This window comes from Oryza sativa, chromosome 2, assembly GCF_034140825.1.
Source record: "Oryza sativa Japonica Group chromosome 2, ASM3414082v1".
NCBI classification, from domain to species: Eukaryota; Viridiplantae; Streptophyta; class Magnoliopsida; order Poales; family Poaceae; genus Oryza; species Oryza sativa.
Window position 1 is genome coordinate 15,384,789 of NC_089036.1, and position 15,354 is coordinate 15,400,142.

The 15,354-nt window shown below is 43.0% G+C and overlaps 1 long non-coding RNA gene and 1 pseudogene across 1 annotated transcript; one reads left to right on the forward strand and one right to left on the reverse strand.

Annotated features, from left to right (window-relative positions):
• Positions 1-220: 220 nt before the first annotated feature.
• Positions 221-6,236, forward strand: LOC136355233 (uncharacterized; annotated as a pseudogene).
• Positions 6,237-9,614: 3,378 nt separating this feature from the next.
• On the reverse strand, positions 9,615-12,341 carry LOC107280109 (uncharacterized). Its single transcript, XR_010739708.1, has 4 exons — positions 12,095-12,341; positions 11,783-11,988; positions 10,526-10,694; positions 9,615-9,881 (listed from the first exon to the last, which is right to left on the reverse strand). It is a non-coding gene; the product is annotated as an uncharacterized lncRNA (long non-coding RNA).
• Positions 12,342-15,354: the final 3,013 nt, after the last annotated feature.

The following is a 15,354-nucleotide window of genomic DNA, read 5'->3' on the forward strand; positions in this document are numbered from 1 at the left end:
GCCCGAAAGTATGTACGAATCTAAGAAGGCGGTCTGCCCTCTAGATTTGGAAGTACAGAAGATACACGCGTGTCCGAACGATTGTATCCTGTATCGCGGTGAGGAGTGCGAAAACCTGGAAGCATGCCCTGTTTGCAAAGCACTACAATACAAGATAAGACGAGATGATCCAGGTAAAGTTGACGGATAGCCTTTGAAGAAGAGAATTCCTGCTAAGGTGATGTGGTATTTCCCTATATAATACCAAGGCTGAAGCGGTATTTCAGGAACAAATCACATGCTAGAATGATGTGGTGGCACGCAGAAGAACGTAAACAAGACGGGATGCTAAGACACCCCGCTGACGGGTCGCAGTGGCGAAATATCGACAGAACATTTAAAGACTTCGGCGAGGATGCACAAAACGTGAGGTTCGGTTTAAGCATGGATGGAATGAATCCGTTTGGAGAGATGAGTAGTGGCCATAGCGCCTGGCAGGTCACCATGTGCATCTACAATCTGCCCCCTTGGCTATGCTTGAAGCGGAAGTAAATCATGATGCCGATTATTATTCTAGGCCCGAAGCAACCTGGTAACGCCATTGATGTGTACCTAAGACCATTGGTAGAAGATCTAAAAGTGTTGTGGAGGAAAGATGGCGTCCCCGTGTAGGATGAGGACAAGCAGAAGCAATTTAACCTACGAGCGTTGCTGTTCGTTACTATTAACGATTGGCCTGCACTTAGTAACCTATCCGGATAGTCAAACAAGGGGTACAAGCTTGCACTCACTGTATGGATGAAACTGAAAGTACGTATCTGAAGCATTGCAGGAAGGTTGTTTACATGGGCCATCGTCGATTCCTTGCTGCAAACCACCCTGTACGGAAAAATAGCAAGCACTTCGAACAGAAGGCAAACCATCGTACTAAGCCTAAACATCGCAACGGGAAAGCAGTGTTCGAAATGGTGAAGGATCTAAAAGTAGTATTTGGAAAGGGGCCTGGCAGCCAACCCATAGAGAGTGAAGATGGTCACGTGGCGATGTGGAAGAACTCTTTTTTTTGGGAGCTACTGTATTGGGAGGTCTTGGACGTCCGCCACGCAATTGACGTGATGCACCTCACTAAGAACCTTTGCGTAAACCTGCTGGGCTTCTAGGGTGTATATGGTAAGTCCAAAGATACACTTGAAGCACGCAATGATCTGAAGCATATGGAACAACGCGAGGGCCTTCATCCGGAACCGAATGAGAAAGGAAGCCATTACTTGAGCCCGGCGAGCTACACCCTGAGCAAGGAAGAGAAGGAGAGTATGTTTCAATGCCTAGAGAGCATCAAGGTACCATCCGGATACTCCTCGAATGTAAAGAGAATAATAAGCACGAAGGATAAGAAGTTCACAAATCTAAAGTCTCATGACTGTCACGTGCTTATGACACAGCTGCTTCCTGTTATAATTCGTGGTATCCTTCCTGATAATGTCCGGGTAACAATAAAGAAGCTTTATGCTTTCATGAACACAATTTCACAGAAAGTCATCGATCCTGAAAGTTTAGCCACCCTTCAGTAGTACGTGGTGCAATGCCTTGTCAGCTTTGAGTTGATCTTTCCACCGTCATTCTTCAATATAATGACGCATCTTCTATGCCACCTTGTGAAAGAGATCGGTATTCTCGGTCCTGTGTACCTACATAACATGTTTCCTTTCGAGAGGTACATGGGTGTTCTAAAGAAGTACGTTCGTAACCGTTCTCGTCCGGAAGCAAGTATCGCGAAGGGGTATGGAACATAGAATGTCATTGAGTTCTGCGTAGATTTTATTGAAGACCTCCAGCCAATCGGGGTACCCGAATCAATCCATGAGGGGAGACAACGGGGAAAGGGCACACTAGGAAGGAGAGCAATTATGACTGTAGACAACGATTTATTCCATAAAGCACATTTCACGGTTTTGTAACAATCTTCGTTGGTTTCTCCTTACATCGAGGAGCACCTGGCGATTGTTCTCTCAGAAAACATTGGCAAGTCCGATGCCTGGATTGCACGCCATCATATTGATACTTTACCCGCTTGGCTGCGAGAACACCTCATGGTAACGACACGATTGACCGACAACTAGCCTTCTTGGCTAGGGAACCCTCTGGCTCGGTAACTACATTCTAAGGTTATGAAATCAATGGATCCACATTTTACACAAGAGCCTAAGACAAAAAGAGCACGAACCAGAACAGTGGTGTTCGTATCGATGCCATAGGACACGATGGTCCAACTAACACGTATAACGGTGTCATCGACAACATATGGGAACTAGAGTATGGACCCCTGAAGGTCCCTCTGTTTCGGTGCCAATGGGTTAGGCTGACTGGTGGAGGCGTAACGATTGATGACAGCGGGATGACAACGGTTGACCTAAACAAGGTTGGATACTCAGATGAACCATTCGTTCTAGCCAATGATGTAACGCAAGTTTTTTACGTGAAGGACATGGCTAGCAAACCAAAGAAGGGGAAAGGGCCCGATGAGCCAAGACGCCACGTTGTTCTCCTAGGCAAGAGAAAAATCGTTGGAGTCGAGGACAAGACTGGCGAAAATTACGATCTGTTTGAGGGGCAACCTCCGTTCGCAGTGACGGTTGACCCGAGCATCGTACTATCAAAGGAGGACACGTCGTACTCACGCAACGATCATAACGAAGGAACAATAGTGAGGAGAAAGTACGTGAGGAAGACAGTGACATAGGTTGTTTGATGGAAGATGTAAATTATTTGTATTGCATTGAAGGTCGAACAATTTGGATCAATTTGTAATATATTATTCTCGACTGCTTAATTTTTAATGTATTATGATTTTTCAACCATTTAAATAGTTCATATGATATTTATAAATAATTACTTCTATTTATTTACAATTTGAATACAATTAAATAGGCCATAGCTTAATTATAAATGATTACTTCTATTTATTTACACTTTGAATACAATTAATTAGGCCATAGCTTAATTATAAATGATTACTTCTATTTATTTACACTTTGAATACATATAATTAGGCCATAGCTTAAGTATAAATGATAATTTCTATTTATTTACACTTTCAATAGAATTAAATTGGCCTTATGTTAATTATAAATGATTTTTTCTATTTATTTATACTTTGAAAGCATTTAAATAGGCCTTATGTTAAATACATACGATTATTGGTATTTATTTGGACTTTGAAAACATTTAATTCGGCCATATGTTAATTATATTGGATTTATTGGTATTTATTTGAACTTGTAAACAATTTAAATAAGCCATAACTTGATTTTGTGTAAACATCTTTAGTCCAGGTTATTAATAGTAGCTGTGACCAATATAAATTTGGTAATAGCTGGAAAATATCTTTAGTCCCGGTTCGTGGCTCCAACCGGGACTAAAGATATATCTTTAGTCCCGGTTGGAGCCACGAACCGGGACTAAAGATCCCCGGCTATAAATAGCCACTGCATCGGCTTCCCCGCGCCACACTTAGACACTTCTCTCCCACAATATTCTTCCTCGTGCGCCATCACCGCCCGAGACGCCGCCGGCCGCTGCCACCGCCGTCGTCGTCGTCTTGCTCGCCGCGCTCAGCCGCCCTCGCCAACGCCACTGGCAGCGTCGCCTCCCTCAAGGTGAATCTTGCACCTCCGATCTCTCCATCTCTCTCTTCACGTCAATCTCTCTCTCTCTCTCTCGATCTTGATGACGCTGGCCGACCGGACTTCGCCGCCATCGCCATCGCCGCCACCACCGCTGCCACCTCCGCCGCCGCCTCGCACCGCACCCGCCGCCGCGCGCCAACTCCACCGCCGCCACCTCGCTGACGCCAACGCCACCGCCGCCACCTCGCCGCGCGCCGACTCCACCGCCACCGCCTCGCGCTGACTCCACCGACCTGCACAACACCGCCGCCGCACAAACGAACGAGAACGACGATGTTTTAGCGAGAACATTTGAACGAAAACATAAACGGTCGAACGTTTGAACAAGAACGTTTTAGCTAGCAAACGAGAACGTTTTAGCGAACGAGAACTATTAACAAACGAGAATGACGACTTAGCAACTTTCACGAACGACTTAGCGACTTTCACGAACGACGACTTAGCGACTTAGCGAGAACGACGACTTAGCGACTTAGCGACTTTCACCAATGACGACTTAGCGACTTAGCGACTTTCACGAACGACGAAATGAGATCAACGACTTAGCGACTTAACGAGCACGATGACTTAGCGAATTATACATGTATATTTGTAGGGTTTAGACATATGACCTTTATATGTCGATTGTATTCCAATTTCGATGTACATGACCTCACTATCTTTTTTTCTTTGCACACACAGATGGCAGACCGCGATGACGAACAAATCCTGTTAGACGCGATCGTAGAGGGCAGCAATCAGTACTGGGTGGATGAGGAGGGGAACGAGGATCCCAACCAATACCTGAATAAGGAGGGCCACGAAGAGGGTAACCAGGAGGCTAACCAGAAGGGGACTGATAGCCAACCGTCGGCCGGACAGAACAGCCCACGCGGGAAAAGAGGTCCCGCGAAGAAGCTGGAGGGAAGGCACATTATTACTGAGATTGCCCCAGACAGCGAACCAGTAGCCCCGGCAGGTATAGGCCGAAAGTTTGTGAATCATAGCGATTGGGTCGTGAGAGACAACGTCCCCATCAGCATAATGTACTGGCGTCGAACAAGGTCCCGCGGGGATGAAGATAGTTTTCTCCCTGACACAGAGAAAGATATGCTGTGGACAACCATGCTAGAGACATTCACGATCCATGAGGCAAATCGTCCAAGATGCAAAGAATGGACCCTCAAGAAAATGTCAGAACTGTTCCAAAGCTACAAATCTGATTTGTACAAGAGATACATCGTCAAGGGCTTGACACCTGATTTCAAACAGCATAAGAAGCTAAGGGATCACTGGGATGTGTTTGTGGCCTATAAGACTGGAGCGCAAGGGCAAGCACAAATAGAAAAGAACAAAGCCAATGCAGCTAGGACGAAATACCATCACCGGCTAGGGTCAGGCAGATATGGAAAGGCAATCCCCAAGTGGGACAAATTGGAAGCCGACTTGATACCACGGGGTACCGAGCCGGCAATGGCTAAATGGCCTGAGCGATCAAGGAACTGGTTCTATGCACATGGTGGATCTCTCAATCCAGTTGATGGCTTCCTCATATTCGGCGATGAGATCCGAGAAGTAGCCCACCAACTTCAGGATGCAGTTGAAGCCTCTATGCAAGGGACTTTCAGGCCAGACAGAGAGAGAAGGACGAGCTCACCCATGCACTACAGAATCCTGAGCAGCCAGGACGAACGCGGGGCAAAGGCATCGTTCCTTGGAAATATGGATTCAAAGTGGACATCCACACGTATAGGAGTCGGATTAGGAGCAATAGGGATACCGAGGCTAAGATCGTTGATCTTGAGTACAGGGTGTCCACCTACGAGGCAAGGATGCAAGAGGAGGTTACGAGACAGGTGGACCAACGCTTGGCCAAGTAGAGCGAAATGGAAACACAGGCGCCCGTCATGGTGAGCCCCTCAGGCAACCGCAGCAGCTGCGCATCAACGGGCCATGTTGGATCTGAGGGCATTGAGGCCGTGGCAGCTAACGAAGCAACCCACTTCCCCGTTGATGAGATCACACAGTGGACACCCTGCAATATGCATACTCCCTTCAGGAATTGTCTATCAAGGTATGCGAGATATATATTTATAAACTGCGAAAATTTTTACATGTAAATGTTGATTACTAATTAATGAACTCGATGTCTTAGGTGGCGTCGGGCATGGCCATACCCACGGACCCTTCGGGTACATACCATTGCAGGCCCATTCCACCTGGATACGCGAAGGTAGAGATAGAGCTGGTGGAATGAACATACAAGGATCTCGAGCTTGACATCCCCGGAGGTGACGGGGAGACGAAACTTGGAGACACAGCCCAAGCCATCATACTCTGGCGGAAGAAGTACATCGTGTTTCCCGGGCAAGAAGGTTCGTCCGCTCCTCCTTCCCCACCGCAAGCACCGTCTCCTCCACCTCCTCAGTCTCCTTTGGCTCCTTCGGCTACACCGTCACCTCCCGCTCCTCCGCCTTCACCACCTCCTCCATGTGTACCTGCTGCCAAGTCTGCACCGTCGGGTCCGCGGGAAACGACTCCTCGGCCTGCACTAGCTACCAAGTCTACACCGTCAAGGTCCCGCCCGTATGAGCCCATGCTGTCAAGACCGAAGAAGAAAGCCAAATCTGACGAGCCAAGGCTCCCCGCTCTCAAGAAAAGGGCGTATGACTTGACTCCGAAGGAGCTCGATGAAGCCGTTAGAGCGGAAGTTAGGGAGCAGTTGAAGCCACAGAGTCCGGAAAAGAAGATCCCTATACCCCCGGCGGTTCAAGATCACTTTATTAAGATGGCCGAACCGAGCAAACAGGTCGTAGTTTCTGACTACGATCGAACATTGAGGAAGGCTCTTAAAGCCAAGCCAGTAGCAGTGAAGTGTAGAAAGGAAGTCCCTCAGCTGGGGTAGCAACCACAACAAGAGGTTGAACCGTTCGTAAATCCAGAACAACTTGAGATACGCAAGTTCTTGAGAGAAACTAGACTAAGGATGGAGCAGTTGCTAAAGGACACACCTATCGAAATGGCTCCAGTGAAGTACATGTTTAAACTCGGTGAACCGCTAGTCACGGCTGATAAGATAAGAGAGCTACCTACACAGATGTACCGGTTTCATCAATGGTACTTGGACAAATCAGGGATGGGTAGAGAGATGTTCGGAGCGAGGGTGCGAAACTCAATTTATTACCAAGGAGATGATGTTCTTTGGATCCATTACAAAGATGTCTTTGACTTATATATACCACCGAGACGCCCTCGACGTCTCTCTTCTCAGCACGTGGACTTTGTAAGTATTGTTTATTGCTTCATCCTTTGAATGTAGCTCATACAAATTCCTTTTATGCTTTTGTAGAATGGAGATTCAGTTGTGCCATTAGCACAACAAATTCAATACAGGATTCATGGACCCCCACAAAGTGAACACGCTGATGCTGCAAAACTACGAGAAACAAACCGAGGACAATATCCTCCATTTCCTAGTGCAGCAGCATTATAAGACGTTCATACTACTTCCCTACAACACATCGTGAGTTCCTACAATCATAACTTCAATTATGTTCCTTCCTATAAATATATATCATCTAATGCAAATTGCAGATTCCACTGGGTCCTTCTTCTTTTCGACCTTGAGAGATCCAAAATCCATGTCTACGATTCAATGGATAAACCAGAGAAAACTTTCGCACATATTTTCGAAGTGATAGATAGGTATTATCATATATTGCACTGTCATTATGAATAATTCTACAAGTACTATACGGATCTCGGATAATAAATTAATCCTTCCTAACATGTAAATAGGGCATGGATTCGGTTCCGTACATTGGTCCGCGGGATTTGGAATGAAAAACTCACCCGGATGTTCAATTTTCCGGTTAGTACATGCTCCAATATTATATTGAATACTTCTTTGTTCTAAATCAGATATGCATATTTAATCTCTCGTTGTTTCTCTTTTAGTGTGCAAAGCAAGAACAAGGGACTAACTTGTGCGGCTACTACGTCTACCATTACATGCACTGTTTAGCACACCAAATCAGGACTGGCCAGGACCTCGAAGTACGTAAAATTATTCATCCGTCAATGATTATTTACTGGTTTCATATATATAATCCTATTTTTTTCCAAATGACAGATGATTTACATGATAGATAGCCTCACCCACGATGATTTCATAAGGGCTGTTCAAGAACAGATGATGGGATTCATCAATGAGCAGATTATCGATCCCACAGGAGAATTCTATTACGATGGAAAGCCTATTCATCAAACCGGTCCTTCTTCTTCCGATGCCACGAAGTCGTAGTAACAGAAACAAAGATTACAAAGTCCGAAGGAATTGTACTGCATGTATATATTTATATATGCACACATGCATTTACTTTTGTGTACTTGTTTTGGTAATATATGTGTATATTTACTTACTTGCAAACTCATATTTTGTTAATATTTGCATATGGCCTCTAATTACTTAAGTGCATAATATTTGTATATACATATGTATTTCTACATATGTATATATTGACATTTCATATATATGTGTACATATGTATTTCATATATATACACACACACATACACACACACTGATATATATATATATATATATTACACATAAGCATAAGATTAGACCGCCGTTGTTGCCCACATCCACCTGGACAGCCACCCTCGTCCACGTCTGTTGCGGCTGCCATGCATAATCTCCCGCATCCGCCAGGCCGCTGCCCTTCCCCGTCACTTGCGTCCTCCAGGCCACTGACCATGCAGCTGCCGCCTTCGCTTGTTGCAACCGCCCTCACACACACCTGCCAAATCATCGCCCTCGCCTCATGCATCTGTCACCGTCCGCGTCTGCCAGGCCACCACCTTCGACCCTTGCATCCACCACGTCTGTCGTTGTCGTCTATCACGTTGGCATCGAATAAAATAAGAGATGGTAATGAAAAGAAGGAAGAAAGAGAAGAGATGGGATGCAGAAAGAGAATAGATGGGAGAAGATGGTGGGGCCTATGAAGGTAATAGAATATTTGTGTTACAGTAAACATAAGATATGTTTGTTATACATATTGGCAATAATGTTTCATGTAGATGACATGGTCATCCATTGCAATTAGTAGTGGGCTCTCTTATTTATCTTGCTCTATTCAAATGGTTCATAAGTAAGGTAACAACCGAAAAGATACATATGGGTCAAGTATTGATTTAGATATTGGGTAGAAAGTTAGATTTATAGGTAATTTGTCCTTGGGTTTTGCCGGCAGCATTTTCACAGGCCGTCGTAGGCAGCCACCAGTGATAATACATATTATTGGTTGTGGTTGTTTAACGCTAACCAGCTACGAAAATGATGTCATTATCATAAGCAGATGTCCTAACTAGCCCCTACGGGAGCATTTTCACATGTGGCTACATAATACCGAGCTTGTTATAATGTCACCCACAATTTATTCCTGCCCGAGCCAGCTCATTTCCATCCCGAGTTCTCTCTATTGTAAAAGTAAAAAAATAGGGGGGATTTTTAACTTGAATTCTTTGGTGGATCTTGGCTATGTAAAGTTAGATTCTTCATATCCTACAATGTTTTCAAAGTTTGCTTTCAAATTTATGCATTCAATGCGGATAATTTTGTTGAATTATCTATGCTATCTAAGCTTCTTTAGTTAGAGCTAGAATTTTTAATTTGCATATTGGAGCTCAAATTGGACCAAATTTTCAAGGCAATCTTTGTGCAATGTTACGGTATCACATACACCTAGGTGGGCTGGTGCTCCTTTTTAACTCAATCGGAAACGCCCCAAAATGTTTGGAAACTAGCCGTGCCCCCCGCGCGATGCGCCGACATCATCCAAGATAATCTTAATCATAAAAGAAAAATCATAATAATAAAAAATAAGCATGATTGAAAACAACATAGCACATAACAGAGCTACACAATAATAATAATAATAACTCGATCAGAAAGAAAATATCACGATGTTCTCAATTTTGAGTGATTTAATTGGACCATAATATTTTTTATATAATCAATGTTACACGAACAACGGGTATCTCGGTGCATAATACAATTACATCAACAAAAATAAAATAAACAACATTAGTATTTCAATACCTAGCAGAGTAGCAGTTCCCAGGAAGACCAATCAGTGGGCGATGATTAATTTGGAAGGATAGTCAAACAAAACTATGTCCACAGCACATCACAGTTGTGCCCCCTGCGCATTGCGCGGGCATATGAGGCAACCTATAATAACTCAAGATCAGAATTGGGCATATCACAAGATAACATGCAACACTGTTCCACAGTAATAGCGCAATATCAAAAAGGGCATATAATCTAACAATGTTCTCAGTTTTGAAGTGATGTAATCAAACCAAAAGTTTTTTTAAGAGCAATCTTACACTAACAAACATGGATCTCGGTACATAGTAGACAACATTCTTAATTCGATACCAGCAGATCCTAGGAAAAACGAATCCTTGGGCGATGATTAATTTGGAAGGACAACGGACATCACATCATAGATATGGCAGTGGCAACTCATATTGTATATGTTTTACAATCTATACAAATTGGCCATTAGCAATAACAAATAGAAATTAAGGTTTACTGCTCCATGACCCAGAACCAGTGATTTTATAGCCAATTCTGGAGATATGAGAGTTCAGTATTCTCGCCAGCTTGTCATTAATTAGCATCGATCTATTTTAGCCACCAATAAGAAAAGGAAAATACATCCACATTTTAACCTTGATGAAGAGCATGCATATCCCACACTGTACAAACAACAAAGCATAATTTCAACAGAATAAAACAGTTTCTAATTTCCTAAAGCATGCTGAGTAATATAGCATCAGTATATAATAGCATGAGAAAGTTGAAATTACCCGGACTGGCGGTCACAAAAGCATCAGTGGAAGCCTGTAGGAAGCCATAAACCCATGAGCTATATAAAATACGCAACAAACCACTAAAATGCCATCACAATATTCAGTTATCGTGTTAGCTAAGGTCCAATGTTTGCCTCATATTGTGGTCTCTGCCATGCGCCCATGCCTGAAAACGAAAATGGATGAAAGTGGTCACTGAGATGCTGCCAAATATAAATATTGACCCATGCAAAAATATATGCTACAGTTTAGCCGAATACCGGTTTATATGATAAAAAATAGAGTAGGGAAGGTCGTTTATCAAAACAACTAATTAAATAATGATCATGCATAGGGATATAACAATTGGACAACAAATAAGACTTCCCAAGGAACTACCCAAAAAACTGAAATAATACCAGGCAATAACAGGTAGAGAAACCCTAAAGAGCAATTGCCAAGTAGCTGGAAGCCTTGAACTTGAAATATGAAAAGCATAGGAATTAGCAAACGAAGCCACTCAAAGAAGCAAGTACACTATTAGAAAATAAAAAAAGATAAATGAAACGAAATATGCCCATGTGTTGTTGTGGATGATTGAAAAATTGTATAGATATATTTGAGATAGGATGATGGCACATAAATATGTAGCTAGGTATTTAAACAAAAGGAGAGGGAAACTGTGTTGCATATATCTGTTTTAGTAGTAACTGAGCTACTCATCATATAGTATTGGGATCACATGTACCAAAACAAAATAAAGTTACATACCTGAGGCAAGGAAAATAGAATATGCATTTAAGCGTATGGCAGGATGATATGAAAAATAGCTTTTAAGCAATACTACACTACAACAGGAAGCAAGTGGATTTGACAAACTTTGGTAGAGATAGGACAGTACTCTTCATCAACTTTACATTGAAATCATCCATGCATTTCTTGGGCATAGAACAATGGCCATGTAAATTATCAATGGTAGAGTAAAGGATGGTGAAATAAATTAATTGGACAACATAATGATAAAAGGGGATCAGGGAGCTGACGAACCACTGTCCTGGATTAAAATGAAGATATGCAAGGAAAATAAATAAAATATTCATTAGATATTGATGCCAGACATTAATATTGTTTTGGCAGTGAGAAGTGGCCAAACGGCAACAATCGGAGGACTTCTTTTTATTGAAAAATCGTATGACTTCTGGCTGGATGGGCCTAGCCCAAACCTGAATCAAGATTAGGGCCTAATCCAGATAGAAAATAATGGGGAGATCATACCTCACTGTCCCAAGGAAGGTGACGGCAGCACAATGGCTAGAAGAACACTTGCTCCACTCCATAGCTTGTACCCAAACCCTAACTGACTCACAAGATATGTCATCCAAATTGACGCTGCAAAGGATAGAAGCAAGGATGCTGAAGATGGAGAAGCAGATTGAGTTAGGGCTTGGCTTGCTCTGCTCTACTCCATACCCATACCCTAACTACAGATAGATTCATCACAAAATAAGTCATCCAAATTGATCACTGCAAAGGATAAAAGCAAGGTTGCTGAAGATAAGAAGCAGATCAGGCTAGGGCTTGGCTTACCAGACTGCACATGTTGTCAACACCGTGCAAAGAGGTGGACGAAGGCAACTATGGCAGCGGGCGTGCACCCTTCGTCCACCTTGAGAAATTGGCCGGTCGAGCAAGCGAATCAAGCGGAACGGTGGCGGCGCTTGCAGGTGGCTCGCAAGAAGGCGACGACCCCGGCCGCTAGCTCCGCAAGAAGGTGGCGGCGGCGGGCTTCGCGACTCGCGAGGGGAAGATGAAGATTTGAGTATTTTGGGAAGGGAGGCGCAGAGGATGTCGAGGATCGAGGGGATTGGGGAAGCTATGCCGGGCGCAGCGATGTGCATGTGAGGCGTGGACGGTTGGATCAAATCAACGCGTGGACATCGGACGGTGCATGCTGGGTGATGAACTGTAGTACTGTAGCATCTTTTCCTGGGCTGATGCTGATCAAATCACTGCTAGTAGTGGGTTGTAAAAACTAAGGATTTAATATGATGTCCATGCATGTTTACGACCTTACCTGCAAAACATGCTAAACCCACAAAACTCATGCAAATTTATTAGTCTAAACTAAAATGGTGTAAATGAACTAGGAAATCACTAGTTTATTCACATATGTTTGGTAGTCGAAATGGTATTTAACAACAGCCAACACATGTCATAGGGGAGAATAATATGAAAGGCTAATATATGTACTGTTTAATTGTACTTTCCATGTGCACTTGATCTGCAATGTGAGTGAGATTTGGGTGAATATGATATTTATATGAAGTAGTTATCAATTTACCCCTTATTGTCTCAAAATTAATCACTAACATGTGAGCACAATGATCACGGGAAGAACTCACGTGGAGATATGAAGGAAAAATAATTAAAACCAACTCTTTTAGAAACAAAATACTCACTTAATTAGATATGTGTCGAGCGGCTATTCCTGATTATAAACCTTGACCTCCGCTTGCTACACTCACGACTCTAGTTGACCCGATCTTTCGGTGAGTTCATGATAACTACGTTTTGGGAAAAACATTGACGATTCAACTACAACTGTATAAAACGTTGTTGTGTTGCGTCTTAGCGATCGATAAACCTCTTCATGTGCTGTTGATCTTGTCAGTTCAGATCAACCTTATTCCTACAAGCAAATTGAAGAAATAAGCAAGAAAAAGATAAAAGCAATCTATTATTGCAAATAGCAATCAAATAAAAATGGTAAGCTAAGGTTCTGAAGAAGAGTAATTAGGTGGTCTGGCCAACACACGTAACTACAAGGTAAAGTAGCAATGGCTAAAACTTTAATCTAACAAAACTCGAGAAACCCTGAAGGGGTACATAGTTATTTAAAGAGGTGGGAGGATGACCAAGGGGTCCCAAGGATTGTGCTCCACCAGGTTGGAGCGCATCCCACATGGGCCCCACTTGGGTTGGGTCCCAAATGAAGGTATAAGCCCAAATGCCCAAGACAGGTGGCACAACACCTTGTTTCTTCAATTGCGGATGACTGAGATGGAATTTGGCAATGAGGCTGGATCTGTTGGAAAGAGGATTCCGAGCTAGAGCTTTTCATCAGGTACTGATGGCTCACAACGGAGCTTGTATGCACATTTGGCTACCGTTTGAAGTCAGCACTATAACAGATTGCCGGATTGGATTCCAGCACTTGGGCAGCTTGATCTTGATATCTTCTTTTTTATGCATGATGTGAACAATGGTTGTATTTGTGGTAGTCATGGTCACATCATCCTCCCCTTCTTCATGTTAAACCGTCTTCGGTTTTTCCATATGGTGCTTGTCGCGTAGTGCATGATCTTTCCCATAGAAATGTCTACATGAAACATACGCAACAAACTTTCATTATGTATTATCATCAGTTCTTTAGCAAACAAATTTAATATCCAATGAAACAAATGTACCTGATATGGATGCACAACAGATAACATGGATAGCACATTTGAATGTTTCACTTGCTGCTCATTTTGCTCTCCCCTTCTTCAAAAGCCAAGTAATGACATGATACTTTTTCAATGGCATAAGTTCAACCCACATCTACAGGAGGATTTTGATTAGTTGCAGCACCATTTAATTTTCCTTTGATGATTTCTTCAGATGATGGAAGTGCATCGAATTTGAGTATGAACAATGGAATGGCGGCTCATTCATGTCTCTCTCCTCCTTTTCATGATTATACACTTCCTGCAAATGGTTAGTAATAGGAGGCAAAAATATAGCATGTTTCTTTTTTATGTCCTTCTCTATTTTACTTTCAATATTGCAAGTAGGGTGTAACAAATGAGAAAGAGATCTATATCTTTGAGAAGAAAGCATGTCCTAAATTTCTTTGTTAAGCCCGAATAAAAAACCTCAGTTCTGTCGCTTATTCGCATTCATATAAACCACAGCGTAATAAACAAGCATTCATTTCATGATAGTATGAAACAACAGATATGTTATCTTGTTTTAAGTATTGCAGTTTGTTGAGCAGAATGACAGTATAATATATGAGAACATAGACATCTCTCAAATATCGTTCAAAGTCTTTCCAAGATTGTGGTTTTTTTTATGGCTACAAAGATATTTCCAATCAGAATAAGCATTTTTAACTAAAACACTATAGGCACACATAACCATATGTTTCTCAGACAAGTTATGCTTTTGAAATTCTCTATCAACCGCTAATTCCCTCAGGGCCTTAAGCTATAGAGGATATCGAAAGATGACATTAGATGGGTCACCAGACAAGCAAGAAATCAAATCACCGGACATCTACATTTGAAGGAGCTGACCTGCGGGCCATAGACGTGGTTGGAGGCGATGAACTTGTCGACATTAGTGTCGTACCACTTTTTTTTGGGGGGGAGGGGGGGTTGTCCCGGGCGTACACCTTCTTGAAGTAACCGAAGTTGTGCGCCTTCACGCCCTCAAAGTGCTCACCAATCCCCATCGCTGTTGTCGTTGTCGCCGCCGCATTTGGATCGTTTCGACGGTGAGGTGTGGTGGTATCATGTGGCGTTCGGTTTCGCTTCTACTTGGACAAATTGAAATTGAAATTACCTCAAAGCAATTCTCTTTTTTTGGGAGATTTAATTATAATTAAATGTTAACTACTGAAGTAAACATCAACTGAACTAGTCTGCCATTGCGAACGCTCACGAGTGCAATCGAATCCCAGGTTTCGCTTCTACTTGGACAAGGATGAGGAAGAGTAAGTGGGCAACAAGCCAACAGGATGAGCCCCGCCGCACGCAGAACCGGCCGTTGAAGATTCGCGGAAGCCCATACCAGACCACCGTCGG